At 46.3% G+C, this 12283-nt stretch overlaps 1 long non-coding RNA gene across 1 annotated transcript in view; it reads left to right on the top strand.

Moving 5' to 3' along the window:
* The first annotated feature begins 1248 nt into the window (after nt 1-1248).
* Nucleotides 1249-12283, top strand: part of LOC138680617 (uncharacterized) — a 73310-nt gene continuing 62275 nt past the window's right edge. The window contains exon 1 of the long non-coding RNA XR_011321690.1: nt 1249-1352. This is a non-coding gene — a long non-coding RNA (uncharacterized lncRNA). The remainder of the gene's footprint in view (nt 1353-12283) is intronic.

Genomic DNA, 12283 nt, shown 5'->3' with positions numbered 1-12283 from the left:
CAACAGCCACCCGAGTCTCACCAACTCAATAATGGCATCACAAATAGAGATGGGTAGTGGGGGGGTGGTAGGTCGAAGGTGGATCCCTAAGTCATCTTAAAATTCACATACATATAATACCGTATTCATTCTACAGATCACTGGATGGCGGACCATCATGATGTCAAGTAGCCAAAGCAATAGGGATCCTGTCTAACCTCACCTGGACTCTTGCAATGTTTCTACTCATCAATTGGCAGATCTCATAGCTCCTCAACTGTCATCCCCATGGAAGATCATCACGAGAACAAAATTCATCCTCAAAATTTCTGTAGATGATTTCAGAGTAGATCATTGGGATCACAGATGTGAGTAGTTTGTGAGGAACCAAATTGACATGATGAGAGAGGGAGAAGAGAGATGCAATAGCCATGGGATTGGGCGGTGGTGCATTGGGAGTGGGTGTCCTGAACACTATGGATATGGAAGTCCAGAGAAGTAAACTTGGGGACATTGCTCGACATGCTGGTGAAGGATTCAGATCTCAGCTTGATGTAAACTGTAATGAATGGAAGCGGAGGCACAGGTGATGAAATTCACATTTGTTTTTTATTTTTAGAGTGGAACCTTGGGACCTCGGTCTGGGGGGCTCCGAAGGGGGCATAACTAGTGAGCCCCAGGTATCCGTAGTAAGATCCCTTGAATAGGACCAGAGTGGAATACCTGGGGGACACAGGTGCTACCTCCAGTTAGACCCTGGACACGTGGCAGCTGTCCCAGTGGGACAAACAAGTATACAAATATAATAGAGATGGTGGAGCAGACCGACGGACACTGGGTATGAGATGTGGAGCTGGCTCTGGTGAAGGTAGTCAGATTCCGGGTAGATTGTAGGAAGTTGGCTCTGGCACCTTTAGATTTGTCCAGGGTATGGATGGCATTGAGTATCAAGGTGCAGGAGTCGTCTGAGGATTGCCGATCAACTGGACACTGATATTAAGCGGGAACAAACAGTATAAGCAGAGTGCAAAACAGAATCCTATTATATTACAGCACAGTCAGAACAGGAACAGAACCGGAAATAGCAAGAGTAGATACTCATTGCTCCGGGACCCTCCCTATGACAGAGGGGCCAGAAGTAGTAATCAGTACGCTGCCATTGGCTAATTAAAATTTTCCAAAATTGCGAGCTGTCCCTTTAAGAGAAAGGAGGTACGCACGCGTCCTAAGCATTCTCCCTGGAGGCCTGCTGGCAATATGCCAGGAAGTGGGGAAGGGAGAAGCAACAGGAGAACGCCAAGGAACAGACCGAGAGCGAGGATCCAGGCACGGACCTTGCAGAGGCGCAGGGGCTGACCCGGGAGCAGGAGCAGGTGAGGGACCAGAACTGGGGGCAGCACCAGAACAGGGTGTAACAGTATCCCCCTCTTTACGCCCCCTCTTTTTCAAGCCTGCGTGAAATCTTTTAAGAAGGAGAGTGGCCTGGATGTTCTCTTTAGGTTCCCAAGACCTCTCCTCAGGACCAAAACCCTTCCAGTCCACCAGGTAATAGGTCTTACCCCTTACTTTCTTAGTGGCCTAGATATGCTTTACCTCAAAAACATCATCCTCAATGAAGTGATCTGCAAATTCAGGAGCAGACGGGAGACCGGGTAGCAGAATGAAGTGAGCCATCTTAGAGAAGCCGTCCACCACAACCCATACCACAGAACAGTCAGAAGAGATAGGAAGATCTGTGATGAAATCCATCACGATGTGCTGCCAGGGAGCGGACGGAATCGTAAGAGGCTGTATCCTACCGGCTGGAAGGCGTTTATCAATTTTGTTACAGGCACATGAAGGACAGGCTGCAACATACTCCTGGATATTTTTACCCATGGCAGGCCACCAGTAGTAACTGGTGATGAGTTGCAGAGTCTTTTTCTGACCAGCGTGGCCAGCCAACTTGGAAGAATGACCACACTGCAGGACACGATTACGTTCCGAGGCGGTCACGAGAGTTTTCCTTGGGGGAAGCCGGGCAAGATCAATAGAGGCAACAGAAACTAACCTTGAAGGTTCAATAATGTGCTGAAGATGTCTCCATTCTTGCAAAGCTAGTTTGATAGCCAACAATTCCCAATCTCCAATGGAATAGTTTCTCTCTGAGAGGGAAAAATCCTTAAATAAAAACACAGAAGACAATCCTACCAGTAGATGATTTTTGGGTGAGAACTGCTCCTGAACCTATGGAGGAAGCATCTACCTCAAGGAAAAATTGCTCATTAGAATTTGGACGATGGAGAAGGTGTGCAGAAGCGAAGGCTTTTTTGAGAGAAACAAAGGCCTCTTCTGCCTCGGAAGACCATTGCTTGGAGTTTTCCCCTTTCCGGGTTAAAGTTGTGATGGGCGCCACTCGAGTGGAAAAGTGTGGGATGAATTACCGATAGTAGTTGGCGAACCCCAGGAATCGTTGTATGGCTTTCAGTCCAAATGGAAGAGGCCACTTGAGGACAGCAGACAACTTCTCAGGGTCCATCTTTAGTCCTGTAGAAGATACAATGTAACCGAGGAAAAGCAAAGAGGATTGTTCAAAGAGGCATTTCTCGAATTTGGCATAAAGTCTGTTCTCTCTGAGTCTTCGTAGTACCAGATGGACTTGCCTCCGATGTGAGGCCAAGTCTGCAAAGAAGATAAGAATGTCGTCCAGGTAGATTACACAAGTATAGAGCAGGTCCCTGAAAATGTCATTAACAAATTCCTGAAAGACCGCAGGTACATTGCTTAGGCCAAATGGCATTACCAGGTATTCGTAGTGGCCATCACAGGTGTTGAAGGCTGTTTTCCATTCGCTTCCTTCTCGGATTCGGATCAGGTTGTAGGCCCCTCTGACATCCAATTTAGTAAAGATCCTGGCCCCTCAAAGACAATCAAACAGCTCTGAAATAAGAGGTAATGGATATCTGTTTTTTACCATGATCTGGTTTAGGCCTCGGTAGTCGATACAGGGCCGCAGGGATCAGTCTTTTTTCTTCACAAAGAAGAATCCCGCTCCTGCCAGTGAAGGTGATTTTTGGATAAATCCTCTTGCTAGGTTCTCTTGGATGTAGTCCGACATGGCCTGAGTCTCTGCTTGAGAAAGAGGATAAACTCTGTCGTAGCTGTTTTCGTTCTGACCCAATGTCAGATGACAGATCACCAGAGAGGCCAAATTGTGGAATTATGCCCTTAATTGACAAGCGCTTGGAGACAAAAGAATCGCACACGTTGTTCTGTGTTAAATTCACTTTTATCTGATGTAATGCAGCAAGAGGCAATATTTTATACCATTTACAACAAATGCATTTCAATGTAAGTCATGTAGCCCCCACCATCGCCCAGGGTCATACTTTATTTACCACACACCCAGACCCTGTTATGGCTGACTATTGAGAACATACATGATAAGAAGTGGAAAGGAGACTAGCAGACTACTATTAAAGGCAAAAGGCACTTAAAGGCAAACTATTAACCCTTCTATATCAATTCCCCCCTTTTATAAATGGTATAACCTCTGCTACGGGGTCAGCTGATGTCCACAAAGGAGCTACTGTCTCATGGTTCTAGTACCCACAAGGGGACTTCCTACCTGCTTTGCCCATCCACCCTCAGTGTGGACACTCACCTCTCCCGTCAGCAGTGGATACACGGGGCCTATGATACACTACAGAAGGTTCAGCCTTAGATTTTTTTTCTACACATATATTATTCCATAGCTTAGGTAATACATATATTAGCGCTTTTACGGCTACATAAAACAATAAGCAGAGCAACAAAATTTGCATACAAGTCTGTATAATACCAGAAATCCATCCTGCTAGGCCATTAAACCAATTTGCTGGCTTTAAAAAGGAGAATGTGTTCCCCCAGCAGGAGTCTCTGTTTGCACTGTGTTGGTTTAACCATCGGTCTCTAAAGGTACCGTCACATTAAGCGACACTGCAGCGATATAGACAACGATGCCGATCGCTGCAGCGTCGCTGTTTAGTCATTGTGTGGTCGCTGGAGAGCTGTCACACAGACAGCTCTCCATCGACCAACGATGCCGAAGTCCCCAGGTAACCAGGATAAACATCGGGTTACTAAGCGCAGGGCCATGCTTAGTAACCCGATGTTTACCCTGGTTACCATTGTAAATGTATAAAAAAAAAAAACACTACATACTTACATTCCGGTGTCTGTCGCGTCCCCCGGCGTCAGCTTCCCTGCACTGTGTAAGCGCCAGCCGTAAAGCAGAGCGGTGACGTCACCACTGTGCTCTGCTTTACGGCCGGCCGGCGCTGACACAGTGCAGGGAAGCTGACGCCGGGGGACGCGACAGACACCGGAATGTAAGTATGTAGTGTTTTTTTTTTTTTTACATTTACAATGGTAACCAGGGTAAATATCGGGTTACTAAGCGTGGCCCTGCGCTTAGTAACCCGATGTTTACCCTGGTTACAAGTGAACACATCGCTGGATTGGCGTCACACACGCCGATTCAGCGATGTCAGCGGGTGATCCAGCGACGAAATAAAGTTCCAGACTTTCAGCTCTGACCAGCGATGTCACAGCAGGATCCTGATCGCTGCTGCGTGTCAAACACAACGAGATCGCTATCCAGGATGCTGCAATGTCATGGATCGCTATCGTTATCGATCTAAAGTTGCTCAGTGTGAAGGTACCTTAAGTTCACCTATTTTATCTATACTGGCCCTTATCTGGAGATTGCCGGCAGGGTCAATATAATTGCAACAGGTTGGACCAATTATTTGACACATTCCTCCTTCCTTTGCTGTCAGGTAATCTTGTACTATAGTATGTTGGTTAGTAACTATGATTAATTGTCTCTGTATTGTATTAGTTTCATTAAGAACCTCAAGAATCTGGAAAATCTGTTCGTCCAGGTAGTCAGTAGCCTCCACTAATTTATCCCACATTTGTGTTATGAAGGGGTATATTAGTATACTACTGAATATTTTATTTGTTATTCCCATTTCTACTAGATGCGGTCTACCATTTGAGCGGAGCCTATTGTCTGCAGCCCTTCTGTACAAGGTGTGAATTGGGACTGCTGCTGTGTCTATTTTACTATGCGGAGCTATGAAGGTGGCTGGTGTTAGTTTGGCAAGAATGCAAACCCCTCTTACTTCTGGGCTCAGCCACCTGTATGCACGATGTCCGCACACCAAGAATACTCCTTCTGGGAGAACACTAACGTGACCAGGGGTCTGTATACATTGGTATAAACTCAAAAGTCCCAACATAGGTTTATGGGCACACCAAGTATTATTCATTTGTTTTCTGCTTATACCATATGTACATTTACTCCTTTCTTTCCTTAGTGTTTTACTCATAGCTGCTTTACAGCCTTCAACACCATTTTGGTACACTGTCTCGTTAACTCGTGTTTGATCATGAGTGTATATACGGAAACAATTATAGTCTTCACCACAGGTATTTGCTCCATCGTTTTGAAGACTGAACCATAGTCCATCGTTGGGAATAGGGTCCGAATGAGGGATTTCAGTCCTCCTCCTGGCGACCACATTTCCAACCTCTGAATCATACTCCCGGCACCAAATTTGAACCTTAGGCCATGTTATATTAAACTGAAACCAGGGATTAGCGGTCCATCCGATTATAGCCAATGAGGCAGATATATCACGGGGTACATCTTTTCCCCAAAACCTAGATTGAGTCCAAGTTTCATTGTGTATGCAGTGTGGGGTTAGTACCTGCCATGTCTCCAGAGGTAAGACTAAGTATGGCATAGTCCTTGCAGATACTGGGCTGTGTGTGCAGATCCAACAGTCTTTTGGTTTCTGCCCTTCCATGTCCTTTATAAGCAGAGCATTATGTCGAATAAGCTTGTTGTCCCAGTCAACATTTAAAAGTTTATCCTGTGTCTTTGTAAAGTGCAGTAATCCTGTCACTGCCAGCAAGGTGATTAGGAGAACAGTCATTCTGCTGGTAACATGACCTTCTTGCAGTGACTGGCATGGATCCAGGTGGGCTTTCCCTCAAGTTTTACTGAGGTGGATGTGGTCAGCGGGACTTGGAAGGGGCCGTCAAATCGTGGGTCAAGGCTCCTTCTCACGTGTCTGCGTATAACCACCCAATCACCTGGATTCAGCTGATGCACATCTGCACTTTCATTAGGATCTGGAATGGATGAAAACACATGTTTATGGACCACATTAAGTCTTTCCTGCAAGGCCTGGACATAAGCTGTCATAGCACCGAGTTGCATTTGTAGCACCTGTGGGAAGTACAGACCAGTCTTTGGGGCACTACCAAACAGGATTTCAAAAGGAGACAAGCCTGTCTTTCTATTTGGAGTGTGTCTGACTGAAAAAAAGTGCAAGAGACAAGCACTCTACCCAGCTCTTTCCTGTGTCTGCCATGGCCTTTTGAATTTTCAACTTAAGTGTCCCATTTAGTCTCTCCACTTTCCCACTACTTTGTGGCCTGTATGGTGTATGAAATGCTTGCTGTACTCCCAGGGCCTGCATGACTTCCCTCATTATTTCTCCCGTGAAGTGTGTGCCCCTATCGCTTTCTATGGTTTCTGGGACACCATACCTGAAGATCAGTTCTTTCATCAGTTTGTCTGCAGTAGTTTTAGCATTTGCAGATTTTACTGGATAGGCTTCCGGCCAACCAGAGAAGAGATCTATACATACTAGGACGTATTCATACACTCCTACCTTGGATAGCTGTATGTAGTCAATCTGCAGTCTCTGAAACGGGTAGAGAGGCCTGGGTGTCGCTTTTTTAGGGACTTTTACTGTCTTACCTGGGTTGTGCTGTGCACAGATGAGGCATGATTCTACGAGCTTTGCGGCTGCATAACTGAAACCAGGAACGATTCAGAAGGCATTTACCATGGCACACATGTGACTTTTTGAGGCGTGAGTGGGGCCATGTGTTGCTTGCGCCATTATTGGGAACAGGGATCTTGGTAGACACAATTTATCCTTATTCTCCCATACTCCATTCGAGTTCAGCTTAGCTCCTGCTCTCCCCCATTGTTCTTTCTCTGAGGGGGAGGCTTGTTGCTGGAGGGATTTCAGGGCATCCAGGCTCAGTGTGGCTGGAATACGTTGACTCCCCGCCACCGTCCACTGTTCCCTAGGCAGCCTCGTCCGCTCTTCTGTTGCCCTCTACCTCCACAGAGTTACCGTTCGTGTGTGCTTTTACCTTGATGATGCCAACCTGGACTGGTAACATCAATGCCTCCATTAATTGTTTCACCAGCTCTGCATTTTTAATGGGCTTACCGGCTGATGTAAGAAATGCTCTGCTTCTCCAGATAGGGCCATAATCATGGGCTATTCCCCATGCATAATTCGAATCTGTGTAAATATTAGCGACTTTACCTGCAGCAGCTCTACACGCCTCATTGAGTGCCTTCAACTCTGCCTCCTGTGCCGACGTATGAGGAGGGAGTGTTTCAGCTAGGATTACCTCATGTGAGGACACTACTGCATATCCAGTGTAGAACTGCCCATCTTGGTGGTATCTGGAGCCATCTACAAAAAAATCAAAATCTGCATTAGGAACAGGTCTCTCATGAACATGTGCAAAACCCACTGTCTCCTGACTCATCAGTTCTATGCAGTCATGTTCATGTGTCATGTCAAAGTACTCTTCTTCACTTGCTAAAATTGTTACCAATCCCCCCTTTTCTGAATCCACAGGCAGGAGGGTGGCTGGATTCAGAACATTACATCTTTTGAGGGTGACATATTCAGGAATCAGTAGAGCACATTCAAGTCTGAGTTGTCTAGCCATAGACAAATGTTTTGGTTGAACTTGTACGAGTATGGCATGGATGTCATGTGGGGAATAAATTGTCAAAGGAAAAGTCAGCGTGATCTCACATGCCTTTCCTAGTAGTAGTGCAGCTGCTCCTACCGCACGGACACACGTAGGAGACCCTCTGATCACCGGGTCTAATTGTGCTGAGTAGTAAGCTATTGGTCTCTGTTTTTCTCCATGTTGTTGTGTCAGTACTGTGGTAGCATGTCCACCCTGCTCTGTGCAAAATAAGAAAAATGGCTGATCATACTTTGGAATGCCTAAGGGTACCGTCACACTAAAATGACGCTGCAGCGATACGACAACGATGTCGATCACTGCAGCGTCGCTGTTTGGTCGCTGGAGAGCTGTCACACAGACAGCTCTCCAGCGACCAACGATCCCAAAGTCCCCTGGTAACCAGGGTAAACATCGGGTTACTAAGCGCAGGGCCGCGCTTAGTAACCCGATGTTTACCCTGGTTACCTGCGTAAACGTAAAAAAAAAACAAACACTACATACTTACATTCCTGTCGAGTCCCTCGGTGCTGTGCTTCTCTGCACTGACAGTGAGCGCCGGACAGCCGGAAAGCACAGCGGTGACGTCACCGCTGTACTTTACGGCTGGCCGGCGCTCACCAGTCAGTGCGGGAAGCTGAAGGCGAGGGACATGACCAGACACCGGGAAGGTAAGTATGTACTGTTTTTTTTTTTTACATTTACACTGGTAACCAGGGTAAATATCGGGTTACCAAGCGCGGCCCTGCGCTTAGTAACCCGATGCTTACCCTGGTTACCAGTGAAGAAATCACTGAATCGGCGTCACACACGCCGATTCAGCGATGTCAGCGGGAGATCCAGCGACGAAATAAAGTTTCAAACGATCTGCTACGACGTACGATTCTCAGTGGGGTCCCTGATCACAGTAGCGTGTCAGACACAGCGAGATCATAAGGATATCGCTGGAACGTCACGGATCATGCCATCCTAGCGATCAAAGTGCCACTGTGTGACGGTACCCTAAGGCCGGGGCAGACACAATGAGCAGCTTGAGAGTGTGGAATGAATCAATTGCTTCTTGAGTGAGATTGTAGGGGTCTGATGGCAAACAGTCATAGAGTGGTTGCATCATTTGTGAAGCAGACCTTATCCAAGGCCTACAGTAGGTCACCAAGCCCAGGAAAGTGCGTAGATGCTGGTGTGACCTGGGTAAAAGGAGATTTTGTATTGCCTGTTTTCTGTCTTCAGTCAGGTGTCTCGTACCTTCAGCAATACAATGTCCTAAAAATGTCACATTTTGTTTGCAATACTGTAATTTGTCACGTGAGACCTTGCAACCCTTCTCTGCCAAGAAACACAGCAAGGAAACTGTAGCTTCCTTGCAGGACGTCTGGTCTGGGCAGCAAAGCAAGAGGTCATCCACGTACTGTAATAGTACAATCTGTGGATGAGGTGGTTGCCACTGCTCAAGAATCCCTGCCATCGCTGTTGAATAGATGGTTGGGGAGTTCTTTCCCCCTTGTTTGAGGACCGTCCAACAGTATTACCTTCGTGAGTGAAAGAAAAATGATACTGACAGTCAGAGTGCAGTGGTACAGAGAAGAATGCATTTGCCAAATCAATAACTGTAAAACATTTTGATGTTGCTGGGATTTGTGACAGTAAGGTGTGTGGGTTAGGGACAATTGAGGTCATACTCTCTGTAGCCTTATTAATAGCCCTTAAGTCATGAACCATTCTGTAAGCACTAGGGGAACTATTGGGTCCTTTTTCTTAATGGGATACAAAGGGGTGTTGCAGGGGGAAGATCTTTGCACCAGAACCCCTGCCATAATGTACTCTTCAATATCCCTGCTCAGTGCCATTGATTTAGCTAGGCTCAAGGGGTATTGCTTTAAGCAAGGAGGAGTGGTTCCTTCTTTCAATTTAATCATGACAGGGATAATGGGCAACCGACCCACATCAGTTTTCCCCCTTGCCCAAACTGTGTCTGGTACCTGACTCATTTCCCCATCCTCAGACATTTTGGTGTCAGGTGTTACTTTCGTAACTGTTTTTGTCATATACACCATTGCTGCAATCTTACATAAGTGCTTATCCGAGAGGGGACTTGTGACTGTAATTCCTTGAGGAGAATACTGTATGGTGGCCTGGATAGCGCTCAATACATCTGCTCCCAGCAAGTTCATAGGGGTATTGTCACTAACAATAAGTTTTGTAAGCACCTCTTGGCTGTCCCGTAATTTTAGTCTTATTTGTTTAGTCATTAGGGCTTCTGTCACTTGTCCTTCCACCCCCACACATTCCACAGTCTCGTTAGTAATCATGTCTGGCATTATCAAGTCTTTGTGTACCACAGTCCCGGCTGCCCCAGTGTCAATCAAAAATTCTGCCTCCTTCCCTCCCGGCATTGTTATGGTGGTCATTAAGGAAGGACCAGGTCCGGAGGGGACAAAACAGGGCACACATTTGTCACTGGGTTGCCAGTTTCCTAGTCTGAAGGAGGTGGAGGATTGGTCTGCTCAGTTTCCTTTGTAGGGTTTCTACAATGGTTGGCGTAGTGCCCATTTTCTCCACAGTTATAACACTTTGCTGTTTCTAAGTCCCTAGGTCCTTTACTATGTCTCCACTGTTTCCTCTGTGATCCCGCATACATGACAGGTCGTTTTGCGGTCCTGGTTTGCTCAACTCCTTCAAAAGGTCTTTTGGATCTACATTTCACCATTCAGGTCTGGCTATCTGTACTGCTTCTCGTAAGCCTTTGGTCATACCGTCAATAAATGCATTTACCAGTATTTTAATATCAAGTGGATTTATTGCACTGTACCCCGTGTCTGGCCATTTTAGCTGTAACCGTCCAAAGTACATCTCCACACTCTCTCCTTTTTGCTGTGTCACATCAGTCAGGAGTACAGACTGTTCTGATTGTTTCACTGTCGCCCATTGTTTTAGTGATTCACAGTACGTCTCCCCAGACCGTGCAGATTTATCGTCCATGCCCCACGCTTGATCTTTTGCCACATCTGTATGTGTCTTAATTATGTGTCCTAGTACGTCACCTGCCTTTGAACTCACCAAGCTCTCTAGGTCTGCCCAGGTGCACTTATATGCCCGCTGTATTTCCTTTATTTGTCTGTAAAATGGGAAAGGTTGGATTTCAGGGTTAGGTAACTGCTTTAGCATGGCCAGCTGGTCAGAGGGGCTCCAGGGATAATACTCCTGTATCTGTCTCACTCTAGTCACCCTCCTAGGTCTTGATGTGGATGCTTCTCTGGTGATGGGTCTGGTGGAGGAGATGACTGGATGATGATCTATGGGGATGACATGCTGTTCTACATTTTCCGCTCCCTCAGGAATACTGTCAGCTTCCTCCCCGAAGGTCAGTGCTCCCGCTACTGAGTCAGCTTCCTCTGTCACTACATGTGACCTTGTCCGGACAGGATTTAATGCAATTGGCGTAGGTCGGGTTGCAGCACATGTCATACAAGTGTTTCTCCAGTCTGGGTTTGGCTGACCACAGTGTTTACAAGTCCATCTGTCTTGTCTCGGTCTCTGGTTATACAGAAGTGGGGCGCTAGCAGTCATAGATTTTTGTGCATCAAAACAGTCATAATACACCTTACGTCCTACTGTAGTCTCTCTACTTCCATACTGTTGCATTTCCTCTGCCACACAACACCATTTATTCACTTGTTGCTCTCTCCCCTTGTCTTTTATCCAACCTCTTTTTTCTTCTCTGAAACTGTGCCATTTTTGTACATCCAAACATCCACACTCTAGCATTTTTGCCTTTTTCAATATTGGTTTCACATCTTTCACTGCTTCCTTTCCTTCTGTCTTTTACAATCTGCATAGCGGTTCTGGATCCCATTGGGGGTCCTGACTGCACACAGAACAAATTGCCCATGGCTTCAACTTATTCGCTCAGACAACTCACCTTTATATTGCAAATGCCCTTTTTAGTGTGCCTTGCCTTCACCAGGCGGCAACACGTGACAAGTCAGAGCGAGTGTCAAGATTTAGCGGGAAAGGTTACACCACCTATTTCCCGGTAGACCTAAAGGATTTAGCGGGCAGGTTAACCACCTACCACCCGGTAGATCAGCTGGCTAGCTCAGCTCCATGGAACGGCAAGGTTACACCACCTATGTGCCGTAGGCTGACTGTAGCAGGAAGACTCTCACCTACTAAATCAGCCGTGCAGTTGGTTACCTCCTCTGTTGATCCTCAATTTGCTATATCAATCACTCAACTTGAAGCAGGTGAATCTTTTACCAATCTTTCAATCACTTACAAGTTTCCTTCTAAAACTAGGCACAGTTATTTTACTTTTCGACGTCCAGCGTCCAACTTAAACTTACAATATTCCTTTCTACTTCAATACATACGGTACTATTGCTTTAACCTCAAATCTTACACTGTACAATACCAAGGACAGAGAAACTTAGAACACAGCTACGTGCCCCCCTTCCTCTGGTCCACAGCACAGAGAGGAGAAATTACA

This window comes from Ranitomeya imitator, chromosome 5, assembly GCF_032444005.1.
Source record: "Ranitomeya imitator isolate aRanImi1 chromosome 5, aRanImi1.pri, whole genome shotgun sequence".
NCBI lineage: Eukaryota > Metazoa > Chordata > Amphibia > Anura > Dendrobatidae > Ranitomeya > Ranitomeya imitator.
This window is presented reverse-complemented; position numbering and strand designations above follow the sequence as displayed.